The sequence below is a fragment of the Gallus gallus genome, chromosome 7, assembly GCF_016699485.2.
Source record: "Gallus gallus isolate bGalGal1 chromosome 7, bGalGal1.mat.broiler.GRCg7b, whole genome shotgun sequence".
Taxonomy (NCBI): domain Eukaryota; kingdom Metazoa; phylum Chordata; class Aves; order Galliformes; family Phasianidae; genus Gallus; species Gallus gallus.
The window spans coordinates 25,121,619-25,146,255 of NC_052538.1; the positions used below are offsets into that span (position 1 = coordinate 25,121,619).

The window sequence follows — 24,637 nt, forward strand, 5'->3', positions numbered from 1 at the left end:
TAATTAGAAAAGTTCCTGGAGTCTTGATGAAGAAAACAGTTTTGTGTTCCAGTTTATTTCCCTATTACTGTTTTCAAAAGGTTTATTTAAGAGACACATCGCTACTGGATAAACATTGATCATACCATCATCTGTTTCATAAATATCATCACGTAAAGTATTGTTCTCCCACTATCCTCTTAGACAGAACAAGTTCCTGACATTGAAAGTCCACTAAGAAAATGCACAAATAGAACAAGAAATCTGGCAGCAAAATATTTCTGTTCAAACAATACAGCTGAAAGGGCAACACCCTGTTGTGCGGCTCTGTAAAAGGGTTCATCCAACAAATACTGAAACATAGAACCCCCAAAGGTAAGCTGTTAAACCAAAAGCCAATGCAGGAGCTTGAAAGTGACGGTGACCTACAACGGGTGATCTTAATGCTGAATATGGAATTAAACGCATGAAAATATCACAGGAATTTTTTAACACACAAAAAAAGGAAATCTGAAAGGCGAGCGCTGTGGCCTAACAGTATTTAGCAATTCCAAACACAACGTAAACATGCTGTGTGCTTGAAGAATGCAGTAAATTTTCCCCTGATAGTGTTTTGTGAGGCTATAACAAAAACAAAAGTATCCTGGCAACACAAGAATATAATTCTACATTAGTCACTTGATAAAAACTGGACAAAACAGATAAGCTTTCAGGCATGCAGGTGCTTCTTCAGATCTGAACTAGAAACTGCTAATTTCAAAGATAAATTCAGGTTAAGAACAACTGTGTCGAGGTAGGACATCTGCTTTGCTTTGAGTGTTTACTAATTTCTTTTTTAAAGGCTTGGGAAAATTATGACCTGGGAAATAAATTAATAGCAATACGGCCCTGCAGATGGGTAATTATTTCTGAAGTAAGCTTGCAATTAGAAAGGGACCTAAGGAGTAAAACTTATCCCAGCATATCTGCATAAAATCACATTGACTTCCCATGAGATTTGCAAGCCTTTTTGCTTACATTCCTTTAGAAAATGTTAATTGGAGTCCTAAGTCACTTAGGTGCTTTAAATGATACTACTTTCACTGGAAAAGGCAATAAAGAAGTCAGGGTAGTGCCAAGGAGTGGATGCTCTCGAGTCTGTGCTGGTTATGCACTCCCAGTGGTGGCTGTGGGAGCTGAGCTGACTGTGTGCAAATCTTTGTGTTTAGCAAGGTCGGGGCTTGAGATGTCACATACACACAGACTATAGAGGGAACTGAGCAGTGCTTCAAGGTGGCTCATCTGTAAACGTCTCTCAGGCTACTCCTAGTAATGAAGTAAATATTGTTTTCTAAATTTGTCATTTCTGTTTACTGAAACTGTTGAGAGAGGGGTGGGAAGGCAAAGCAAGAATGTAATTCTCTGTTACTGGCCATTCAGGAGTTTTGAAGCTGTTAGTTTTTCAATCACCTACAACAGTTTCCTTGTTTTCACAATGAGTACATGATATCATATCCTGAGCCCTTCCCTTTTTGTGCAGCTCTGCAAAGCAAGAGGAGGAGTCCGGCCCTGGCCAGCATTGCACTACTCAAAACACTGGAGCTGCTCCTGCCATCCCCTGCCTGCTGCTCCTCGGGGAACCACGGCTCTGGGAGAGGCTCCTTTGGCACGGTGAGTATCTGCTATGAAAGCAGACGGTCTAACTAGCTTGTGGGGTGGCACTGGAGAATGATCACCTCTCTGTGTTTGTGTATGTGTGCAGTCAGTGACACAAACACACGTGAAACGAGAACTCGCTTGCTTTTTCCAACACTGAGGTGAGAAGTAAAAGCTGTTTCCTGGCCCAGCTGGAGTGAGAAAAAGGAGAGCAGCAATGGGGAGGGCTCCTGGGGTACAGGGACTGGCTTACAATAGGGGCAGGGTGCAGGAATAGGACAAGGTGTGTGCACCCTGCGAGCCAACCTGGTGTGGGCAGACAGGAAAAAACAGCTGCTAAAATTTATGCAGAAGAAGCTTCAGAGTGAGCACGTGGCATTGTGTTAGTGCTGGATGACAAGCACCTCTTGTTTATTCTTAGTCTAGTTTGCCTTAATGAATGCAGTAGAGCTAGCTAGTAATAAACAATATATGAATAAAAGAACCAGTTTTCTGTACTGATCTCTACTCATCCTTAAGGCATACAGGCCAAGTAAACTTACAAACAGTGAGTCACTGATTCCTTTTAATACAACTTCATAACCCTTGCTGTTGTGGTTACTTCAGCACTTCTCCATCTTGGCCTTTTAGCTCTACAGTGCAGAGAGAATGGAGCACTAAATGGAAAGGTTCTGCCACTCCTGGTGGAGGGCCCAAGGTTTTGTCTGGATGTCTCTGCCATGCTGAGTAGAGATGTATTAGCTATATTAAATATATATTTATGATTATAGTGTATGAGTAGCTTAGTACATTCTGGAATTTACACTGTAGAAATGTTACAATGAAAGTAAATGATCCACTTACATTTATATTTACTAAATGATATTGTAGAATTTATTTCTTAATTTGGAAGGTTGTTTTTAAAGGAATAGAAACCCCAAGGGGCACTTGTCCATACTAGAGTAACAAACCAGCATCATACCAGAGCTCGGTGAGAGGTTTAAGATAATGGTTTACCTACAGGCCTCATTCTGTTTTGAATGGAACTACAGAAAGCAGCAGTGATGTTTAGGAATATAACAGATAACAACAACTGGCTTTAGAAAAGTGCAAATAAGCTGCATCCTTTCCCCAAACAGTCTTTGGTACGAGCAGCCTTAAAAAGAAACGTGTAACTTGTGAATGTCATTGATTGCACTACATTATCCATTTCTCCTTTGCTCATTGTGGTTTTGATTGGTTCATTTCTGGGGTCACAGAACAACGGCAGTAGAAATTGCTGCCTTGCATCACCTCAGCTGCATTGAGCATGCTGGGAATGGAAGGTACACAGTTCTCTTCAGTTAGAAGTTAAGCCCAGGTGCTCAGCTGCCCAACGGGCTTCACAGCACATTTCTTTAATGCTTATCAGCTAGTAGTTGGCTTCTGCTCTGCAACACAGCTGTTTCTTAACTCTCTCATTTCATAGAATATCACAGCAGATACTCACACCGCCATATAATTGTTTGTTTCTTGAATTCACCAAGACCTTCATTTCAATGTTTTGTGGCAGTGGGTTCAGTAACAATGTGTTTTCCTTAAGAAACGTGACTTCCTTTCTCCAGATTTACATCTCCTGCCTTTGTCTTTAATTGAAGAGAGAATCATATATTTTGCTTCTTAGTTGTAGTTTAGTCAGTGCCTAGTTTGTTTGTATCCTTTTTATTTTCAATTTATAAACTCTTTTCAAGGGCTTCACTCACAGTTTTTCCTGTTGTTATTTATTTTGTTGTCATGCTTAAAAAATTCAGAGATGAAAGAGAAGTGAGCTTCCTTTATAGAAACCACCCAGCTCTGCTTCTGTATCCTGTTTATAAGTGTGTTTAATAATAAATTTTCCACCACTTTACATCCAAGAACTTTTAGGTATGCAGCAAACATTTAATTAATCTCACAAAGAACGTGTGAGGTAGGTTCCCTCATTTTACAGGTGAGATGGAGAGTGAGGCAGTTAAATTAAGTGACTTGACTAATATCACACTGTGAGTCAGTGCTAATGTTGAAAATAGAATTTATGTCTTCAGGTTCCCTGCCCCACGCTTTAATCATCTTACCAGACTTGACTCTAAAGTTGAGCAAATTCCTTGAATGATTAAAATAAATATTCTCAGTTCCACGTTGGATTATTATGTTTTACTTCATGTAAACAACTGAAATATTTGCAAAAGTCTCCCATGCTTGGGACTCTTTTAGTCTTTTGTTCAGATGTAGCTTCAGTTATCAGCTGCATATATTTTGCACAAAAAAAAAAAAAAAAAGAAAAGGTAAGGAACACACTTAGAACATGCAGCAATCTCATTGATGTGAATGCAGCAATGCTGTTGTTCATACTCTCAACAGCAGTTCCACTTAACAATATCTATAGCTTCAGTAAATGGAGCATTGTAAAGGTATTGCCCCACAGAAACAAGAGTGACTGCTAGTTATGCTGTCATGAGTGAATGAAAACGTAGCCTGAAGCACAAAAGAGCAACTGCATCTACAGAAAAACCTGCTTAGACATGCAATTCTGAACTGTATCATCTCTGAATAAACTGGTGCATAAAGATGTACAATCCTTGAAAACTTGTTTAAACAAATAGTACCCATGTTCAGGCTAATCTCATGCTCCAACAACTTTATAGCTTTTTGAGCGTAGTCCATGCTTTTGTTTGTGTTGATGGGCCATAAAATATTTTTTTCCAATCCTCACTGTTTACCCATTTGATAGTATTCTTCAGTACAGGGAAGAATAAACAGCCCAGGAATACGTACCCGGCAGAGGCCGAGGAGAGGTAACGGCAATACTGTCACCATCCCTTGTTCCCTATTAAACCTGGGTATGGACACAGCTGTCTGTTACACAGACTTACACAATGCTTTGTATCATGTAGTACTTTTGCTGTATGTGAAACAAGTCGCACAAGGCTGTGGCCATCTCCTAGATTTCTGTAAGGACTTTCGCTGCATGTAACAAGTGGGGCGTTGCTGGGCAAAGAGCCTTCCAACTTAATTGCAAATTAACAACAAAGTACCTTAAAAATTCAACCACTTAATTTTTGAATGCAGATTACACTTCTAGGTGTTAAATCAGCTTTGTCATGCTGTATTTATAGAAACAACTCCAAAGTAGTGTGATGTATTGTAAAAAAGTGAGAGTCACTTCCTGACTACTTAGCTGGAGTTAAGCAGAAGGATCCAGGTAACAAGCCATGGGGATATGTTCCAGAAGGCCATCCCGTCTCCTCTCCAAGGTCATGTTGCGCTCCCTTTGGGTTTACCCTCTCTTGTCATTTGGGCTTTGCTCAGTGGCCAGCTGTGACTAGTCAGTGTTGCTCCAGTTATGCTTTCCGTTTCTGTTTGAAAAAAAAGGTGTTCTTCTTATAGACTTTGTAAAACAGCCTGATGCCAAGGGATGAGCAGTTTGTGAAAGTACCAGCTCTCAGAGATGGTACCTTTCCAAGGAGTCGTTGAAAACTAGGCATGGATTGCTTGAATTGTCTGGTAGAAGGTGGGCAGGAGAAGAGACCTCTGTGACTTTCATTGACTTTGAAACCAAACCTAAAAAAGCAATGCAAACTATTAAAAATATTTCTCTGGCTGCTCACTTGTGTTCCCTTTTATTGATAGTTCCTATGGCAAAACCACCAAATGTAATGGTAATAATGTCTGAGGAATTGCAAGTGCAAATGAAGCATTAGCTAATATTTGGGGAAAATGAGGCATGAAATTGCACTGTGCCTAGGTGTTCTCTTCCAGGTTGGGAATAGAAAGAAGTCTTTGTGGTTTGTGTATTTGAGCAAAACAAGACCAGATGAAATTAAATACATGCTCATACAGTTCATGGGCAAAGAATAATTTTCTGTGGCAGCCAATAGGAGGGAAGGATGAGTCAGCTCGTGGCCAATGTGAATGAGAGTGGAGGGTGTGCACATTCGCTCCTTGGAGAAAATGGCAAAACACAGGCCTTGAATTTTGCACAGAGAGTCACTGCTGAAGACTTTAGACAGCAAGCCAGCCTGTATGACTGAGTGGGCACCACGGCATTTTGCACGTTAAGCTCATGAATCTGCTTTCAGTGAAAACCTCCATGTGCCCTGCCTATCTCAGTAATCTCATCCCTGTTCGTTAACAGGCCTATCAGCCTCCTTCTGCTGATTCAGCACAGAAAGGAAACATGTTAGGAATGTCAGTTCTTTGCAGCGGTGTGGATTATACACATGGCAACAGTCAATGTTTATGAAAAGTATATAACTCCTTTCTTCACTGCCCATAAGGCAGTGAGAAGGAAACGGAGGTACAGCCATACAGCTACTCTGAAGAGTTAATACCGTAAATATATTACGTATACTTGTAGAACTGAGGAAGCATTTGTGGCAATATGTTTCTTACACATCAGAACCAGCTAATGGAACTGAAAAGAAAGTGAAAAGAAATGCTTACTGAGGGAGTCAACCCATTTAATCACGTTATAGAAGTAGAATGAATGGTACAAAGCTAAAGAATGCCACAAGTGACGGAAAAAAATCCAGTATCAGTTACCTTAATTGGACTAATTATAAAAGGTGGAGTTAGCAATGCAGGCAAGGTACATTTTTCCAACATTCCTTATTATGTGTTAATCGTGGCACTGTAAAGATCCAAATATCTTGGATCGTGCAACTTGCTAAATACCACCTGCATGTTTTCTGCTGGAGCTCGGTGCAGCCAGGCAAGTACAAGCTGAAACAGTACAAGTGGGGAAGGACTTCCTTCTTTATTAAAACAAGCAGTTTCTCCTGAAACTAATATTGCTTGAGGATCAGCTTGTGGTTCCAAGTGTCTTTCAGTGCTGACAGCTGAAGACAGTAGCTCTGGGCCAGGAGTTAATGTTCGCTCCTTGCTCTAATGGGCGGATGTGTTTAATTAACCTTTGTTTCTGCAGAAGCAGACTTTCTGGCAAGCTGTAGGAATGCTAAAGGAGGGAAATCTAAACAGCAGCAAACCCAGGCACATTCTATACATCTAGCGCTAGGTAAGGAATGCTAATGCAGACAAGTACTTACTGTTTCCTAGGAGATAGGTTTGTACAAGCAATTTCTGCAAAATAAACTTAATATGGTGTTTCCTCTGGGACTTGCTCCCATTACTTTCACAAGACCTGGCTATGGTGCAGTGCCTGTGGGACTTTTGTCTCCAGTGTCTGGTTAGAGACTGGGCACAATTCTTCAACTGGGGGGTCACAAAAGCCTGTATTCAAGGAGGAAATATTCAGCTTAGTATCTCTTCCTGAGAGCAGGACCCAGCAGCCGTGCTGCTTGTGCCATGTCCAGTGGTTACTTGTACTACAGCTCAAGCAGATCCTTTCCAGAGTTTCCAGCAAAGTGCACTTCTTCAGGTTCATAGCTAATTTTTTCAGGAGGAATATGGTAAGTCTAATGCAAAGCAAATATGCTTTGCATAAAGTTGCTGGAGGCACTGCTTTTCGTTTGTAAAACTAAAGCACCATAGATTACAATTCATACTAATATACTACACTCCCTGGCCACAACGTCCCTTGGCCCAACTCTTTGTTTTCCTAAAAATCCCCAACTTTGTGTGTTTTGCAACTGGGCAAAATAGAGCTTATCTTCTCTGACCTTCACCAGCACCGCTGCCACAATAGCATCATTGTTTCCTACCTCCCCCCCTTAATAAGCAGCACCCTCCATTCTTCTCACTTCCTTTCTGGCCCAAAGCTTTCCCTCTGAGTGACTTTTTAAAGCTCTGCTTTGTCATCTGTTCTTGTTACTACTGTGATCTAAATTCCAGCCTCCTTCAGTCCAGCTTGTCTCAGTGTCAGCAGCCAAGACTCTAGCTGGTTTTTCTCAAAAAGCGTCTTTTGAAGTTGAATGATGGACATACTCTCCACTCTTGAGGCCTTGCAAACAAGGTACATTCCCAGCAGACACAAACATTTAGAAGACAGTATTTTTCTCACTAAAACTGAATGGTAGCATCACATTATCATTACAGGCATGAAAGTTCTGCCTTTATTCCTTGCTTGTCAAGGGAGGAGTAGTGAAAAAGGGCCAGTAGAGCTCCTCTGCAAACTAATGCTCCCCCCCAGGCTCCCACAAGGCCTACAAGTATAGATGTGTGTGTGGTGGGAGGGATGGAATTGTAGTCTTGAGCTGTTATTGTCATCTCAGTGGCCTGTCCCCTGACTCATGCAGCCTGTGGGGCTTAACTACCCTATTAATACACTTTGCGTTGCTGTAGGTAGCACTCACTGAGATGGAAATGTATGACAATGCTTGCCTTTGTATTTGTATTTTTTGTATTTTATTTGTCTTTTTATTTTCTTTGGCCATCTATGTGTGATGCACGTACTCAATTTTTCTGTACAACTGCAGGAATTATAAGTTACTTGTAATTAAGGAAATAATTAAGTAAGTGTGAATTCTGTATGCATACAAGCTACAGGATCTGCGGATTCATCCTGCAGGCTTTTTATTCAAGTTAACATATCCAACAGGTTCTGGGTCCTGTTTTCCTTCAGTGGAGGAGGCACAGTGGTGAAGGGAGTTGCTGACCTTGGAGCTGATAGCAAAGCTCCTTCGCTGGTGGGAATAGGCACCATTCTGAGATAGTCTAAAGAATGAAAGCCAGTGAGAAGAATTAAAATATCAGTTTAGTTTTTAACGTGACCAAAGTATGAATTACAAAAACTAAAACCTCTCGCTTAAATACAATTTGAAACAATTTATCTTCAGGAAAACTGTCTAAGTAAGGGACAGGGATGTAGATCCCAGCTGAAAATTCTGCTTGAGAAAAAGCATTACTGGATGTGTCCATGGCTCAGTTTCAGCACATGCAGCCAGTTAAGGTGCAGTGGAAAGGTACATTAGCTTCCAGTCGTGCTAAACAGTTACCTCTCCTAATTTTGATGGATAGCAGTTAATTACATTTTTCCTCTTTGGAAGAAGTGTGCATTTCTTTCTTTTGTTAACATGTTTGATAATGGCAGGGGATTTTTCCGAGGGTAGTTTTGCAACAAAACAGTAGCTTCAGGCACTCTGTAAGAAGCCAAATACGAGGGAAGGGCGGAGTGAAGTTGCCATTTGATAATGGGAATAATCTACCAGAAAGTTTCCTTATCTGTCCTCAGTACTTGTTTTTTCTGAAAGTAACTGTGATGAAAAGGCAGGAGCTATTCTTCTCTGCTGTAAATTCTTTTCTGATAAGACTTCTGGATGAAATCACAATGCTATCTTCATTCAAATCCTTCATAAGATGCATTTTTCCATAAAGTGTTTCTGTGCTAATCCACTAGGCGTTGCTATTTACAGCTTTAAAAGAAACACAGTACTTAACCTGAATTGATTGTAGATTAAGAATTACTGAGTGCATGTCACATAGAGAAGTGTAATCTATGGAAAAAAATCTATTTCCTCCTGGCAGTCATTCTTTATACTGTGTTTTAATTTCTTACTCTTGATTGTAATCTGTTTGTTTTTATGCACCTTTAAGGCATCGTATATGTCTAACTTTATGTAAATCAGTGAAAATCAAGAAGGAAACGAGCTAATTTTATAATACAAATTAGCCTTGCCTTGAATAGCAGTCAAACTCTACTGTCATCCCAGTGTAAGTCCAGATTTGATGCTGAAGTCACTGGAATGGAGCACAATCATGGCTCTTGGTGCAAAGAAGCAGCTAAAGGGGGAGGAGGTCAGTAATGTTGCCTCTAGCAGATAAATTCCTCTTATCTTAGAACATGCAAATCTTAGATTATGGAAAGGTTAAATATCCCAGATCTTGTATTCAGGACATGCTGCTTTGTGCTATGAGGTAGTAATATAATTCAGAAATACAAGTATGCTCTTTAACAGCATATAAAGCAGTGACACCCAAATCGGGCGCTACCATAACTAGTGAGGACACAGCAATTTCAAATAGCATCTCAAGGCAAATGGAATCCATTCTAATCATGTATTTATACCAGTATTTGGGGTTGCATTAAATTCTTGCTCTACCATCTCTGTAATTTTCTGCAGTGAGAAATTTGGGGAAATACTATTCTGTCAAAGACTGGGTGGGTGGAGGCTCTATTTCCTCTGAGTCATCAGAGGGAAAAGTCCATTGCTGCAGGAGTGAAACGAGAACATGACAGCTAGAATTGAAAAAATCCTCACAATTCGGAACACATTCAATCTGTTGATACAACCTATTGCAAACCCAAAGGTGTCAGCACCATTGTGTTTCTAATTCGTAATTAATCTATATTCCCAAAATATTATGTTGCTCTAATAATTCTTATAACAAAGCTATCTATGCAGTACTCCACTGTAAGTAGAGTACTCGCTGCTAGGTAACCTGGCGGTTATTTATGCATGATATACAACAGATTAGAAGAAAGGAATAAGATGATTACCTCAATCAGGAATGACCGGACCAACTTTTATTATGATTATTTTTAGCAAAGCGTGCAGGAATCTGGCAAGGAAGCCCATTGAGTACATGCCTGTACAGGCAGGGGATGTTGCAGAGGCAGCAAGCTAGGAGCAGGGAAGGAAGGCAGTGCTTCCTGCTGCCCGTTAGCAAGCTTGGAGGAAGGAAATCATCCTGCTTCATCATGCTACATCAGCTAGAGAATCCCTCAAACACAGTATATCCATTGCTCTACCATATTTAAGCAGAAGGACATTCAATTTTGTCTAGGAAAGAGAAGCTATGATTTTGTATACAGGTGTGCAAAGCGCTCCCTGAACTTCACTCCTCTGAACTGCAACTTGCTAATCTGCTCAGCAGAGCTGTAGAAGTAAAAACCCAAGGACTTACCTGTCTTTGTTTTGTTTCCCTTTATCAAGCACTCTTGATCTGTTTTCACCTCCATATGCTACATCAGTATTTTTATCACATCCCAGTAAAATCCCCCAGCTGAAAATTATTTTCTTTTCATGACTGCTCTGTTCCATTTGTTAATTGGTGAAATTCAACTATATCTAGTGTGGTGATCACCCTATATAGCAGAATTTGAACAGTGGCCTGTCTTCTTACACAGAATCACCATATCCCCTAAGCTAAAGCAATTCACTGACCTGGAGGGGAACATCCCAGTTCAGACATTTGCATCTTGTCCAGAAGCTGTCGGTTCCACGGGCAGTTTTTGAAAGATCAGTATTTTCAAGAACCAACCACTTCTAACCAGAGTCTGTTGTTTTAACCGCTCATTAGTAGGTTATGTTGTCTTACAGCATTTAGACAAATCGACACAAATGACAGCTTAAACAGATTTAAAGTTGTCATCCCCATGGGGCAGCTCTACACACAAGTTATTAGCAGCAATGTTAAATTACAGAAACACTTGTAAAAGTTTTGTTAAATAATATTACATTGGAATTTGCTCAAACCAACGTATATAAAGAAGTCATACAGAGTAGAGTAAATTAAAACAACAACAAAACCAACAAAACAAAACTTTAGAAAGGAAAAACATACAAAAAAGATTGCTGATGTTAGGCTGAATTTTCAGCCTGTTTCATTTCTATTACTGTTACCATTCATCAAGGACTTTCCAGACAGATTTCTCTCTCTTTTGTGTTTATAACTCCAACCATTACGTTCTTAATTCTCAAATTCTTTACTAAAATTTTCCCTCTTAAAACTTTCTTAGGCCATGCTATTTCTGCTCAGATTTGAATCAGCAAAGCAGAACATTTCCTGTCCTTGGAGGGATGAATCCATAGTGGATATTAGGAGCCTGTGTCAGCACTAACAGGATGCAGACCAGGAAGCTATGAGCAACTAGAACAAGAGTGGTGATGTTTTGGCAGGATTGGAATGAAATGTTTGTAAAAGGGACAGAATAAGTACTGGAACTAAAATATTCTCTAGATAACTAAAATAAGGCTGCCAGCAAACTAGTTTGGTAGATTTGGAAATAATCAGAAGCTTAGGAGAAAAAGGTTAAGAACTGAGAATACGAAGAGTTACATCCTGCAGTAGCACACCATTGGCACTCTACTGGCAAATCAATGGTCAAAAGTCTGGAATCTAACAAAAATGGAGCTAGAATTAATACTGGTCAATTAGAACACAAATGGACTTGAACTCCTACTGGAACGCAAAGCGTTATTCTCAGGGAGCTAACAGTGCATATTGACCAAAATACAAGTAGGAACTCGCCTGGTAGCGTGGATGTAAATAAGACCAGAGGTAGTCACAAGTGTGGTGCCATCTAATGTACGGTGGCTCTGAAAGATGCTCTCCATTTCCTAGGTCTGGACTAGCATGCATTCCTACCTCTTCTAGCAGCTGATAGTATTTAAAAATGGTAGCTTTGCTATATCTCTATTAATATCATATTAAAAAACAAGAAAATACAAATCAGCTAAGTGGAAAAAAGGTGGGACTGAATTTTACTATCTCTTCCTGAATGGAAAACTTCTCAAATTATCCCCTGAAAGCCCCTGGAGAGGTTTAAGAAAAGCCACAAGGAAACTGTTGCTGAGCCTTCAGTGCTGAGAAGTGGAGGGAGCCCGGCTGATCCAAACAAAGGATCTTTACATGCTAATCAATCAGAAGAGAGATTCAACAGGTGGCCACAGTGCTTAATTTGATTAAAACATTTGTCAAAAAAAGACAAATCAGTAAACACTTTGGATCTTCCATTTAGTTTATGAATTCACAGCCGTTTAACTACAACTGTTAGAGCACAGACATTAGCTACCATTCTCTTGGGAGAAATAACCCTTGGCAAAAGGACTTTTGGGCAACTTTAAGCCTTTACAGTCAGATTCAGTAAGACTCTCAGACTCCCTCTCTGAATGTAATCTATGCCAGGTACCGCATTCAGTGGGATAAGAAATAATTTATGAAGTGGGCAACTTGTAAATCCTGCTCTTCTCCATAAGTTGAAAGAGGGATGGAAGGAGAGAGTAGCAGTCTTTTCTTCCAAATCACAGGAAGAAGGCACATCCCTTCTATCAGAGGTCTCAAGGGATACGGTATCTATACACCATGTAGGAAGCCAGACATCAGTTGCCTTCTCCTTTGAGGCGATTGGAGCCCTTATCAAGGAGGAAAATAGCCCAAGCAGATAAAGCCAGAGACTGTCCTGTGCTAGGCAAGGGATGTATTTAGTACTTCTTGTTGAAGCTGATCCAGTTTGCATGAAATAATATTCACTAAACCAAAGAGGGTACAAGCAAGAATGATTTAATCTTATCTAGTGATCAGAGCACACACTGAATTGTCCCTGCTCCCATAAAAATGTTGCAATCTATACTGACTGCACTGCTGGCATCTGCACCTGCACAGTTCTAGTCTAAATTGGAAGGCTTAGATATCTGCTTGGCACTTTAATTAACTTACAGTGACCCATATGAGAGTCTAAGCTCAAAACTTGAGGACTTAAGCACTCTATTGATCTGCAGAAAGGAAAAAACATTATTTCCCCCCTACATATATATGTCTATGCAATCACAGAATCATAGAATCATAGAATCACCAAGGTTGGAAAAGACCCACAGGATCACCCAGTTTAACCATCCACCCATCAACAGTACTTCTCACTAAACCATATTCCTCAACACAACGTCCAAATGTTCCTTGAGCACCTCCAGGGTCGGTGACTCCACCACCTCTCTGGACAGCCCATCCCAGTGCTGACCACCCTTTCAGAGAAGTAGTATTTCCTAACGTCCAGCCTGAACCTTCCCTGGCGCAGTTTGAAGCCATTCCCTCTAGTCCTATCGCTGCTTACACGAGAGAAGAGGCCGATCCCCAGCTCACTACAACTTCCCTTCAGGTAGTTATAGAGAGCAATAACGTCTCCCCTGAGCCTCTTCTCGAGACTGAACAATCCCAGCTCCTTCAGCTGTATACAAAAATGTATATACAATTACCATTTGTTACCTACAGAAATCAGTTCTTGAAGGGAGCTTACTTCCTTTTTTTTTTCTCCTTTCTTTTTGCTCAACTCAAATGACGATGATCACAATGATTCAATATGAAGTTGATTTTTACAGTGGAGAAACTGTCCTGAGACCAACAATCTTACCATTTCTGTGACAGTTTATATCTGAATCAAGTACCATTTGGCATTTTGCAGATGTTTTCACAGACATGAATTGCTATGGTAGAAAAAAATATATAGGGAAAAGCAGGCTTTGTATGTCTTATGACCTGGCTATAATTCCATTTTAAATGTTAGAGAACATTGAATAGAAAGAGGAAATCCTTATAAAGGGACAAGGGTTATAAGGGGAATAAATAGAGTGATGTGAGTTGGATCAAATTCATTTTCTTTTGCTGAAAGTCTAATCAGAAAAAAATGCAACTAAAGGTCTACTGTTGCCCTTCAAGAAATTCAGCTTGAGGTTGAAATTCATGCCTGAATGCAGAGAAGCAATTTTGAGAAGTCAGATGTTTGATTTATTGTTCTGTGAAAGGTTGTGTAAAGCTTTTTACTGAAGATATCAAAGTTATACAAAAGTGTTCTGTATGATTAAGGGCAATCATGATTCTCAAAGCCTCTTAGAAGATATAGATGCTGTTTGGGCTTGTTCCTTATTTACTGTAAATTTCACTTTTTTTCAGTCTGAGTAGACGGAACTTCTTACAAGAATTTGTTCAAGATTTGCATTACAGATTCACAGTCTGTACAGCAGTAGCACAGATGCAGATTTGCAGTATACGATATACGTGGATTCTGCTGTCATCTATGATAATGTCAAATCAAGCAAACAAGATCTGAGAATGCCAAAATACAACACTGTTCAATAAACAGTAACTGATCAAAAAAAACAACAGCCAAAAAGAGCCATTCGTTCACCATTCTGCTCTAGGGCAGAAGGCTTGTAACACAGCTTGTAAAGTCTTAAAACACAGCCCTGTAATGTGAAAAAAACACACAGCAACAACAAGAGAACAACAAAAAAACAAGTTTGAGCAAATGTTCATTGCTGTACAGCAGTAAATATCAGATGAATGAAGGATTCCAGTCATTTATTTCGAGACTAGATTAGGTAGAAGCATGGGTGGATTTGCTTGTGAATTCTCTGTGCTGTAAATCACTGCAGCTCCAATGACATTTGGGAAAAAGCAGGATTTCTGGCCATAAGTGTGACTTCAATTGTGTGTGATCACAGTGGCTTCAACTTTTGAATGTAGTCCCATGCTTATACATTGGCCAAGGTACAGTTCTATGGCAGACTCAGAGCCCCAAAAACCAGTACAGCTCTGCCGAAGCTGTTTCAAAGGAATATGAGGCTTAACACAAATGGCATCAGAAGAATAAGACATCAATAACGCATTACTTGCAATATATTCATTTTTGATTCACAATGCACTTACTAATGAGTTAAAAGACTGCATATCAGTTGAACCATTAATTAGTTGAACAGTAAATTGTTACTACTGACTTAATTAGCTTCTAGCAAATAGTCTTTTCTTAAAAAGTTAATATCTGATTGTTTTGACAGATCCTAAATATGCACCAATGTTGACTGAAAAGATAAAAGACAATACAGTAGCCAGAAGGTTATCTAGATGAGATACACGGTGTGCTTATTTTGAAATTACTTTCCTTAATCTTCGAATGTAAAGCACATGGTACTCTCATCAAAAATTAGATGAGAAAGAAAAAAGGAGAGGCTGTTTGTAGACTGCATTGGATTATAAGCCACAAGGAATTTATCTTTCCTAGAAGAGAGGAATGCTGAGTAAAATAATACACAAACATTCAGCTCAACAGGGAAAACTTTATTCACTGTAGCAATATTATCGCATTACTGCGTTATGTGCTTAGCAAGCCATACAACTGAGAATCAAGTAATGCATAGCAATATGATAGTTACGCTGTCACATTTATAAGACACAGAAATGTCCTCAGAACGTCTGCTGATTGAAATTCATGCAGGTTTCCTACAATAAGCACTGCATCCACTTTTTTGAGACTTTTACCTCTGGGTATAAATACAACAGCTAATGAACAATGCAACGTTATAACGTGTATTTTTATGAATAAAGAGTCTGTAGCAGAGTGCGGCTAAAGAGAAATTTTGGTAGGCAAAATCTGTAGCCATTTGTTCCACCATCAAAACTATTTCATACAGTACTTGGATTTCCAAAAGAGATTTTCCATTCAAGTTCACATTCAGACCTTTAATTTGACAAAGTTATGCTGTAGGTGCAAGAAACTTGGTCACGCTTGGTTAATTCTATAAAGGATAGCACTGGTGCATGGATAAAATGCTATCATAACAATAACTATATTAAGAATTCAGGTCTCATAGATTGTAAGTGGTTTGGGAAACAAAAATTCTAGTGTCACTTAAATGGAAAGGTGGCATTGAGACTCCTGAATATGTACAAGTAAACACTGAAAGGAGAAAGCTGCATTAATAAGAACAAAGATAGCAGATTAATTATTAAAGACCTTTGTTGCATAAAAATATGTTTTGTTTTAATTCACAGAAGAACATTTTAACCTCATCCTAAGTTTGGTAAATTAAATTAGAGACTGCAGACAGAAGCAAGTACTTAAGAAAAAAAACAACCTTTTTCATTGACAGCATTTTTTGAAGTATTGATCCCACCTGGGCAGACTGTTGGTTGCTATCAAAGCCAGTGATTTGCATTATTTATTTGATATATTTGTCAATAATTTGATGTGGAAAATTTGATTAAAAAAGAAGTGACACGAGATCTGTTAACTTGATTTTCTTCTTCATGAATGCTGAAATCGCTCTCCAACAGCAGTTACTCAATTAGGTAGCAATGCTAAACTCAGCAAAATTCTCAGTGTTAGTTGCCGTATTACTCTGGCCTGTCTTGCTTTGTTTCAGAATAATTCCAGTTTTTACACAGTTGGCTTTAGCATGATCATCACATCCAACTTTGTCAGTAAAACACTGAAGTATGTGTTCTATCCTACGCAGAACTGGTGAAACCTTAGTTAATGTATCTGCTTCAGCAGTGCACTTAAGGAAATGTGGGCTAGCTGGAGAGAGGCCAAAGAAGGAGAGTGCCTGGCTATTAGGAAACATGGCCTACAGGGAACGACTGCAAAAATAGGTGTTATTTTGTGGGGAAAAAACCAAGAATTTGAGGAGTGAAAAAATAATGATTTTTCTTGCAAAAGGAAAAGAAAAATCTGTCCAGTATGCAATTAATTAACAGACTTTAACTGTAATGAGTGACATTCAAAGTAATTTAAGGTAAATATTGTTAAAATGTTTCTTGTAATAAAGTAATCCAATATTGTAAAGAATACTGCAGTATACTACAATACTGCAATCTTTAGTACATTAAACAAATACGTGCCAGAAATGATATAGGCATAGCTGATCTTGCCTTGGGCCATGGAGAAGGACTAACTGAGCTCTTATGACTCTCACCTTTTGTTTTCTCTTTCTTTGATGTTGTCAATATTTAAAATAAAGTTAGTTCATTCTGTAAAGGCTCCAAAGTCAGACCCTAAATCTGTCATGCTAATGATAATCACGATGATAGAAACATAACACCTGTAAGACTGGAAAGTGAAATTCCTTACCTCACAAAATTTCAGTAAGAATCTCCTTAGAAATGACCTTGTGCTTTGATCCTGACAAAATCTCAGCTGCACCTGAAGCTGCGAGGTGATCTTGTAGTGAACGGTAGTGTGGTGACTTCCTCCTGTTTGCAACAAAAATAAATGTGCACGATGCAATCAAAGCGCCATCAACTCCAACAAGGCCAAAACCACAGTCTTTGTGGATTTCATTCATGACAAAGAATTCCATTCTTTGTCGTTTATTTCTGCTACATTTTGGTTTATTGCTTTATGGTTTTTGAATGCTGAAATTGATAAATTGTGCCAAGGTCACTTTCATTTTCCTAAGTATACAAATAATCTGTATAATATAGTTCTTGTTAGGTGATCCATGCCCGAAGACAAAATGGTCCCTGACTAAATTCTTTTTATTTAAGTACAAGCTCTGAGTGCACCCTACGTACATGTATCGCTCCTGACTATTTATCTAAGCCTAGATGAACTCTGGCAGCTGAACTCTCACATACAAAAAATGCTGTCTTTTGAGAACAAAAAGGACACATCAGCATTCTAACTAATGCCATTGTTTTTTCCTGCTCTCTCTAATTAGTTTTCTTTTGTGCTTCCCAGCTTTATGCTATCACTCATTTTGATTGAAGAGTGGTCCCATGAGTAGGATAAAAATAATACGGTAGCTTTGGAATTAATAAGTCAAGAAGACTTACGGGTCTGGTTACCTTTGCTGAGCTATTGCTTTGCGCTGCACAGGGCTACAAGGCACTGGCCGTGTATAACTAAGATTTCCTTCAGAGAGGGACAAAACCTTCCTGCTGCTTTAGCCTGTTCAAGACAACTGCCAGCCCCATTCAGCATGTAGTTATCTGTCTGACCTCTCCCCATAGCAGTGGGTATGGTAAACTGCTCTCTAGATCCGTACACTGCTGTACTCATCCCTGCCTATCTCAAGCTAAATTTGGAGCTTTTTTTTTTTTTAATTTAATTCCTTATTTACTTCTCCTCGATTTTCTTTGCTAATTACTTCCACAATAAATAAACAATTCAATTGAATAGAGCTGTCACCCTGGGGATCATATCATTCTCATCACTAGTTAGTATCTAGAATTAATTTCAGCTAATTCATTCTTCAGACAGCCGTCCTTCTAGTGTACCTTTCTACTTACAAAACAGAATTGCTCAGAAAAGAAGTATGCGTCCTAATCTTTGCAAAGTAGAAACATTTGCTGCTCAGTTACCCACCACACTTAATGCTGTTCATAATGACCAAACACTGCTCAGAGTGCCTCGTTACATCCTTAGTGGGCTAGAAAATAAATACATGAATCGAAAACGATGGTCCCCATCTTGAAGAATTTGCATTAGGTCAGGAAGAAGCAACAGCCACAGATACATTTTTCCTTCTCTGCTGCAATCTTGTTTAGAGAGTGAACATTTATTGCCTGCAAAGCACTTAGAATAAAATAAATGCAACATGAATGATAATGAAAAGGAATTTTGTTCCCTAAATTGTTCTATAGAAATTTTCTTCTTAAGTATTGAAGCAAAAATATATCTGTAACACCTATGGTTACCATGGAGATTATACCAGGCAATATGCATAATGCTTTCAAATGTGGCCTCAGACAAACGTTCTTTGTCATGACCGGATTACTACAGAGAAGTAGATTTTCCCTAAACAATTTGCAGCAGTAGGATAAAGGTGGTTTGTTTCTCAAGCCTCTTCTTTGCAGTGAAGCAAGGGGAAGTGTCAGCACTGTGGTGTGGGCAGCAGACATACTGAGGTCCGCGTGACAAGGTCTGGCTTCTCAGGTGCTTGGTATTTTCAGCTCATAGGTAGGGTTCCACCCCAAATTAATCTCTTTTGAGTGCTCACATCAGAGCAACTGGTCCCACCATACTGCCTGTGTGGTGTGGAAGATGGCCACGGAGACACACAGAATAACTGGGAAACAATTCTAAATAATTGTACTTGGCTTTCACCCCCCAGGATTCCATTAAAAGAAAAAAAAAAAAACCCATAACCCTAAAAATACCCAAATTTGAGTAATTTAGCTTTAAACCAACATTATTTTTCACATTATGCAATATCTTTTCTCTGCGTGGATGGCATCAAATAGTAGATAGCTCTTGGTCTCCCAGCTTCTAATGCAGGATTAATATGGATGCAGTTCTCAATTTATGATTTTATAGCACAGAGGGGAAGAGTTGCTGAAACTGGGACCTTCCCAATACACAAACGTGAAAAGAGAAAATCCACATTTCCATAAGGGCTTAACCACAATCTGGTGTTTAGTTCAGTTGTTTGAGTTAGGAGGAGAAACTGATGGTGATGCAAGGATGATGTCAGTGCTGTTTATTTACCAGCAATGTCGGAACTCGGCTTCCTTTGAGACAGGAGAAAGCTATTCCAAGCACAATTTCAGCCTGCCATTAGCAGACAAGAGGTGGGAGGTCATTCTGTCTTGCTCCTCTGTCGCAGGCTGCATGGAAGCGCAAGGAGAAGGGAGCAGTTACCACAACTGCTCACACTGTTACTTCTTCCACGTTTGCCCCCAGAAGATCTCAGCCCACAGAGGTCAGTGGAAGGAATGGCTTTTCCCACCTCCCGTGTGGGCATCACCACACAGACTGCTGATCTGGAGGAGGAAGACCTGCGCCCAAGAGTCACTCTCGCTTCAGTGTGTGGAAATTAAACAGGGCAAATCTTCCTAACGTTTAAATTGCGAAGAATTACCTGAATCAAAGACAAGCAGAAAAGGGTGTGTTTTTTCATTCGTGACTGACAGCGCTTCTAGGTCTGCCCGTGTGATTGCTCGGTAACGTTAGAGCTGAGCAGACAGAACGTGGATTTGTGCACTGACAGAAGCTTCGAAGGAAGAACAGCAGTAAATATACCAGCAGCCCTCTCCAAGCGCCAGGAGAGAACTGGAATCCTCATTCACGGCTCCACGGCCAACGCCACACGGACCACCCCCACCTCAGCACCAACGGTCGCTTGGCGCCTAGCCCCGCCGCGCGCCTAGCCCCGCCCACCGCCGCTATCTCCCCCGCCGATTCGTCCCAGTCCGCCACGTGACGGCGAGACGGGGGCGCGCTCGCGGGGAGCCGGCCCCGGCAGGAGCGGCGCGTCGACGAGGGCGGAAGTGCGCGGCGGGGGCGCGCGGGCGGCGGCGGCGCCCCAATGAGAGCGCGGGGGGCGGCGGCGGCGGCGGTTAAAGCGCAGCCGGGCGGCGGGCGGGAGCCGCGGCACGGAGTCGGGTCGTAGTCTTTAGGTGAGAGTGTGGCCTCGGTTGACTCGTCCCGCTTCTCTTACTCGCGACAAGGGGCGGGGGGAAGGGGTAGGTCACCGCGTCCCTGGGGCCTGCGTGCGGCCGCGGCCGCCCCTCGGGTAGGGTTCGCCGCGCGTAGCTACGGCCGCGGGCTGGGCTGGGGCGGGAGGCGCCGGCACGGAGCGGGGCTGCAGTGCTGGGCCGAGGCGAGCGGTTACGCCGTGTAAAGGACGCGGAAGGGCTGGAGGGCGAGGGGTGAGCCGGGGCTGCGTGCGGGGCTCTGTGCTGCCCGGCGCTGCGCTGCGTTCGCCCCGCGGCCCCGTCCGGCCGGGTCCCGGGGGAGGGCGGCGGCGGTGCCGGCCGTGACCTTCCCGGAGCAGTGCGGGGAGCAGCCCGGCCGCCCTTCCGCGCGGTGCTGCGGCCTGAGAGGGCTCCTGCTGGGTCGGGTCGGCCGCATCCCGCCGCGCGGGGCTCGGGCTTGGTTGGTTCTCGGGGGGCGCTTTCCTGAGGGGAGAAGGGAGCGGGGACACCGTGCCTGCGCCGGGGTTGGCCGTGCCCCTTCGCGGCTGAACTCTGTGGTCTGGGCGGCCTTCTGTCCGAGCGCTGCTTTTCTCGTTCTGGGGCTTGATCCCTCATAGGAGAGGGAGAGAACTGCTGCGCTGTTGAAGAGCACCTTGAAGGCATGGCTCCTCAGCAGTCCTTCTGATGTAAACTCGTCACCTGCGCTGTACTTCTCAAAGCCGAGAGGAGGGACTGACAGCCGGCCACGCGTGTGGGGGTTCGTGCAGGCAGCTCGCTTGGTGGCTGGAAGTGACTTCCTTGTTGCAGGAAAATGAGCACCAGTGACTTGAGTTCGCTTGGCAATGGTGTCTTTGCAGCTTGTTCACTTACAGTGCCTTGTTAGCATAATGCTCTCACCACCCCTTGCCTCTGTACTCCGAGCTTAACATTTTTGTTCACGATTAAGTAATACCAGCTTACTGATAGTGGAGGTTTTTTGAGTTCGCTTTCAGTATTAAATGGCTTTTATTTATGGGAGTACTCGGAAAGCTTTTTCTACTCCTTCAACAAGCTTCCTGTATGAGGTTGTATCAGTAGTGGATTGTTTGTTATGTGCCCCTCTTGAGAGGGCTGACTTGATTCTGTTTCACATGCATAGCGAGTGGTGAAGCTGACCTGTTTTCACTGGGGTTATATGTATGCTGCAGGGAAGTGTGTAGCTTAAAGACTTAGTTGGAATGCTTTATAAAAACTCTTGCCTGAAAGCTTAATTAGACCAGACAATGGCCTTTCTCAGGCACTCTCTGAAACTCCTAAGCTTGTCTGTAATTGTCAGTGCAGTGGTGCTGGATGCCTGAGGAGGAGATCAGTTGAGGTACCGTGATAAAATGAAGGCAGTAATGGTGGGACGATGCCCAAGCAACTCAGGTACATATGCTGACCTCCTGGGTAATGCAAGGGTTCTGCAGCCTAATGTCTCTTCTGTGCTTTAAACTTTCTTTAGTTATGTCCTTACTGGGTAAGTGACAACTGATGTGACTGAACGCTGTTTAAAGCAGCTCCTTTCCCTGTGAAGTGTCGGTGTCCAGGCCTCACCAGCAGCTCTGTGAGCAGAGCCCAGGTGGTGTAACAGAGCAGCCCTCATGTCATACTCAGGAACGTGGTTTTTAGTTTGATCTTGTCCTGTTGCTTTGTAAACTCTGCTTTCCACTTAGTGGATGCTTGATAATTTTGTTCTAGATAGTGATAACTAGATTCAGGCTCCACACAGCTGACTGATTAAATTATGTTCTGTTACACAGTGAATTCATCTGAATGGCCTCTCCTGACAGAGGTACTGAAGGAGCCTGTTTCTCATGTCAGCTGTGCAGACACTGAGTGCTCAGGGAGTGCAAGTACATAGTGGTATGAAAACAAATAAGTGGCCCTGAAGGCTATCAGGTGTGTTGTGCCTGGAGCACTCAGCTGAGGCTGAAGGTCTGTGGGAGTTGGATTGACCTCCTGTGTTTGTAGGAGGTGCCATTGAAATGGATGAGGACTGCTCCAGTGCTTTCCTCCTACGCCCTGTGTGCATTGCTTCCCCTAACCTTTGCATGTTTGATTTATGAAGGGTGCTGATCCCAGTTCTAAGCCAGGTTAGATGGCAGCTGTGTTCTCAAACTCTTCCTATCTTGATGTGCTATTCCTCTGTTAAAAAAAAAAAGTTCTTCAGGCTTTATGTTCTTTCTACTTTCTTCATCTTCAGAAACTTCTCTGCCACCATCACTGGTGGTGATAAGGCTCCCGTGCTGCTTATTTGCTGTTGCATGGAGTGGGAGTGTCAGCAAACAGCCTTGGCTCTTTCTTTGGTTATCATCAATTTTATGGCCTTTACTCTATGATAAAACCGATACCCAGCTCTTCCAGAGGCCAGGGAGCAGATGTCTAAGAAGTACTTGTTAATAGTTTCCAGGGTGATCACTCTGTCACTAGTTCCTTGTAGCCCACTGAACAGAACTAAGCAATTTCCATCACTGCCTGCCCCAGAAATACCATATCTTGTTATTTAGGCAAGTTAAGCCTATGGAACTTCTGCTTTGTCTCTGTGTTCTTCTGAATGCTGCTTCAATAATGTTAACTGAGTGTCTATTCTGTCTGTTGTGCTTGAGATGTGCACATGCTGCTTTAAGACCTGTCAAAATGGAAGCCATAAGTTACATAATGTGTGAATGCTGTTTAGGTGCTGTGCTGGTGGGTTCTTGTGTCACTTTATGGTGGCAGCTGCTTACCTACAACTCTCTTGCATGTGGACCTTCAGCCAACAGCCTTTCTGATGGCTGCAGAAGTGGCCCAGAAAGGTGCAAATAGCGGTTGATTACTGAAATGTGAGACTTAATAGAAACACAGTAACTACTAAAAGCTTTGCTTAAATGGAATCACAAATCAAAGACTGAAAAAAATGAGTTCTGGGATTATAAGCATTTGTTAAAGCTTTAAGCCTGTCAGCTGTTACTTCTTGAATTACTGTTGTGTCAGTTGATGTGATTAATATGAAATACTTCAGGCTGTTAAGTGTATTGGTGAAGCTGCAGACTTAATATGTTCTTCTTAAATTAGGAAAGTGGCGGAACTAATCTGAAGTCAGCGTTGGGCTGGAAAGCTGAAAGCGTGCCGAGCTCTGTTGATGCTGCCATTGCTTTGGGTTATGGCTCTTCCGATACATCTTCACCTGGACCAACAGGTTGTTTCTCAGAAGAACACTGCATGCTCATCTGTACTCTGACTCTGGGCATGGTTTTATCATCCTTTAGATGGCCAAGTGAAGGGATGTTATTTTTAGAGCTAGTGACACAGGTTTCTGTAAGCCAGGGGTTGCTGTCAGAATACAGGATTACACTAAAAACGTGAGAGTGCTTAGAAGACTGTAGGAGCTACCTGAGCTTTGGACTCTGTATTGCAGAGCATCAGCTAAATAGTGGGTTTCTTAAGGTTAGTGCCACTGCTCCATCCCATCCGGTGTGTGCTTAGAACTGGTGCCATTCCTCATCCTATTTTCATTTTCAAAATGGTTTAAGAACCAATCTATTTTCTAACAATTCTGCAAGCTCAGTGGGAGTTTTTCTTCTTTATAGGACAACCTTAAATGTAAGTCAGCTTTATGGGCTGAAACTGGAAAGGAAGGAACCTTACTTAATTCAAAATGTTGTTAGATGTTGGCTGGTGGTGATGCTGTATGTCTTCATTCATTTTGTTTGTAGAGCAGGGATTGAGCAGTGGTTTATTCCAGCTACACTCCTGAAGTGTTCACAGCTGTCTTCTGATAGTAACTATCTGGTGAGCATGCCTGCTTTTACCTCGTCTAAGTAAAAATCATTCAAGGTTCTGAATTAAGTGTTAGTTAAAAAGGATTTGCTGTAACTTTTAAGCTCTGCTGTACTTTTGCTAGTTATGAAATAGATGTTCCACTTGAAAAGGCTTCCCAGAGACAAAATGTGTGGGAAGCGTATTGCAGGAGCGCAGACTTGCATTGTAACTGCTGAGGCTGGAAGAAGCTTCAGGAGTTTCTGTCCAGCCTTCTGCTGCCTGCACTAATGCTGATCCCAGAGCTCTCTACTAGCCTAGCATTCGTCTGTAGGCATTTCCTCTGCCCTGATGGAGGGGCAGCTCTTCTGCCTTGCCTTTCTAGCAGAGCTGTAGCCATCTATGGCTGCACTCCTGTCCTGAGATCCCAGCTCATCTCTGTGCTCCTGGGAGGACTGCA

At 41.7% G+C, this 24,637-nt stretch overlaps 1 protein-coding gene across 5 annotated transcripts in view; it reads left to right on the top strand.

The window, feature by feature from the left end:
• Nucleotides 1-1,513: 1,513 nt before the first annotated feature.
• Nucleotides 1,514-24,637, top strand: part of RALB (RAS like proto-oncogene B) — a 41,790-nt gene continuing 18,666 nt past the window's right edge. For 2 of the 5 annotated variants that reach the window (XM_025152428.3, XM_422085.7), the window contains exon 1: nucleotides 1,514-1,629. The gene's annotated coding sequence lies outside the window, so the exon portion shown is untranslated. Of the gene's footprint in view, nucleotides 1,630-20,364; nucleotides 20,517-24,637 lie in introns of those variants that run through there. The other 3 variants (XM_004942896.4, XM_003641618.6, XM_046943883.1) reach the window with 2 other exon arrangements.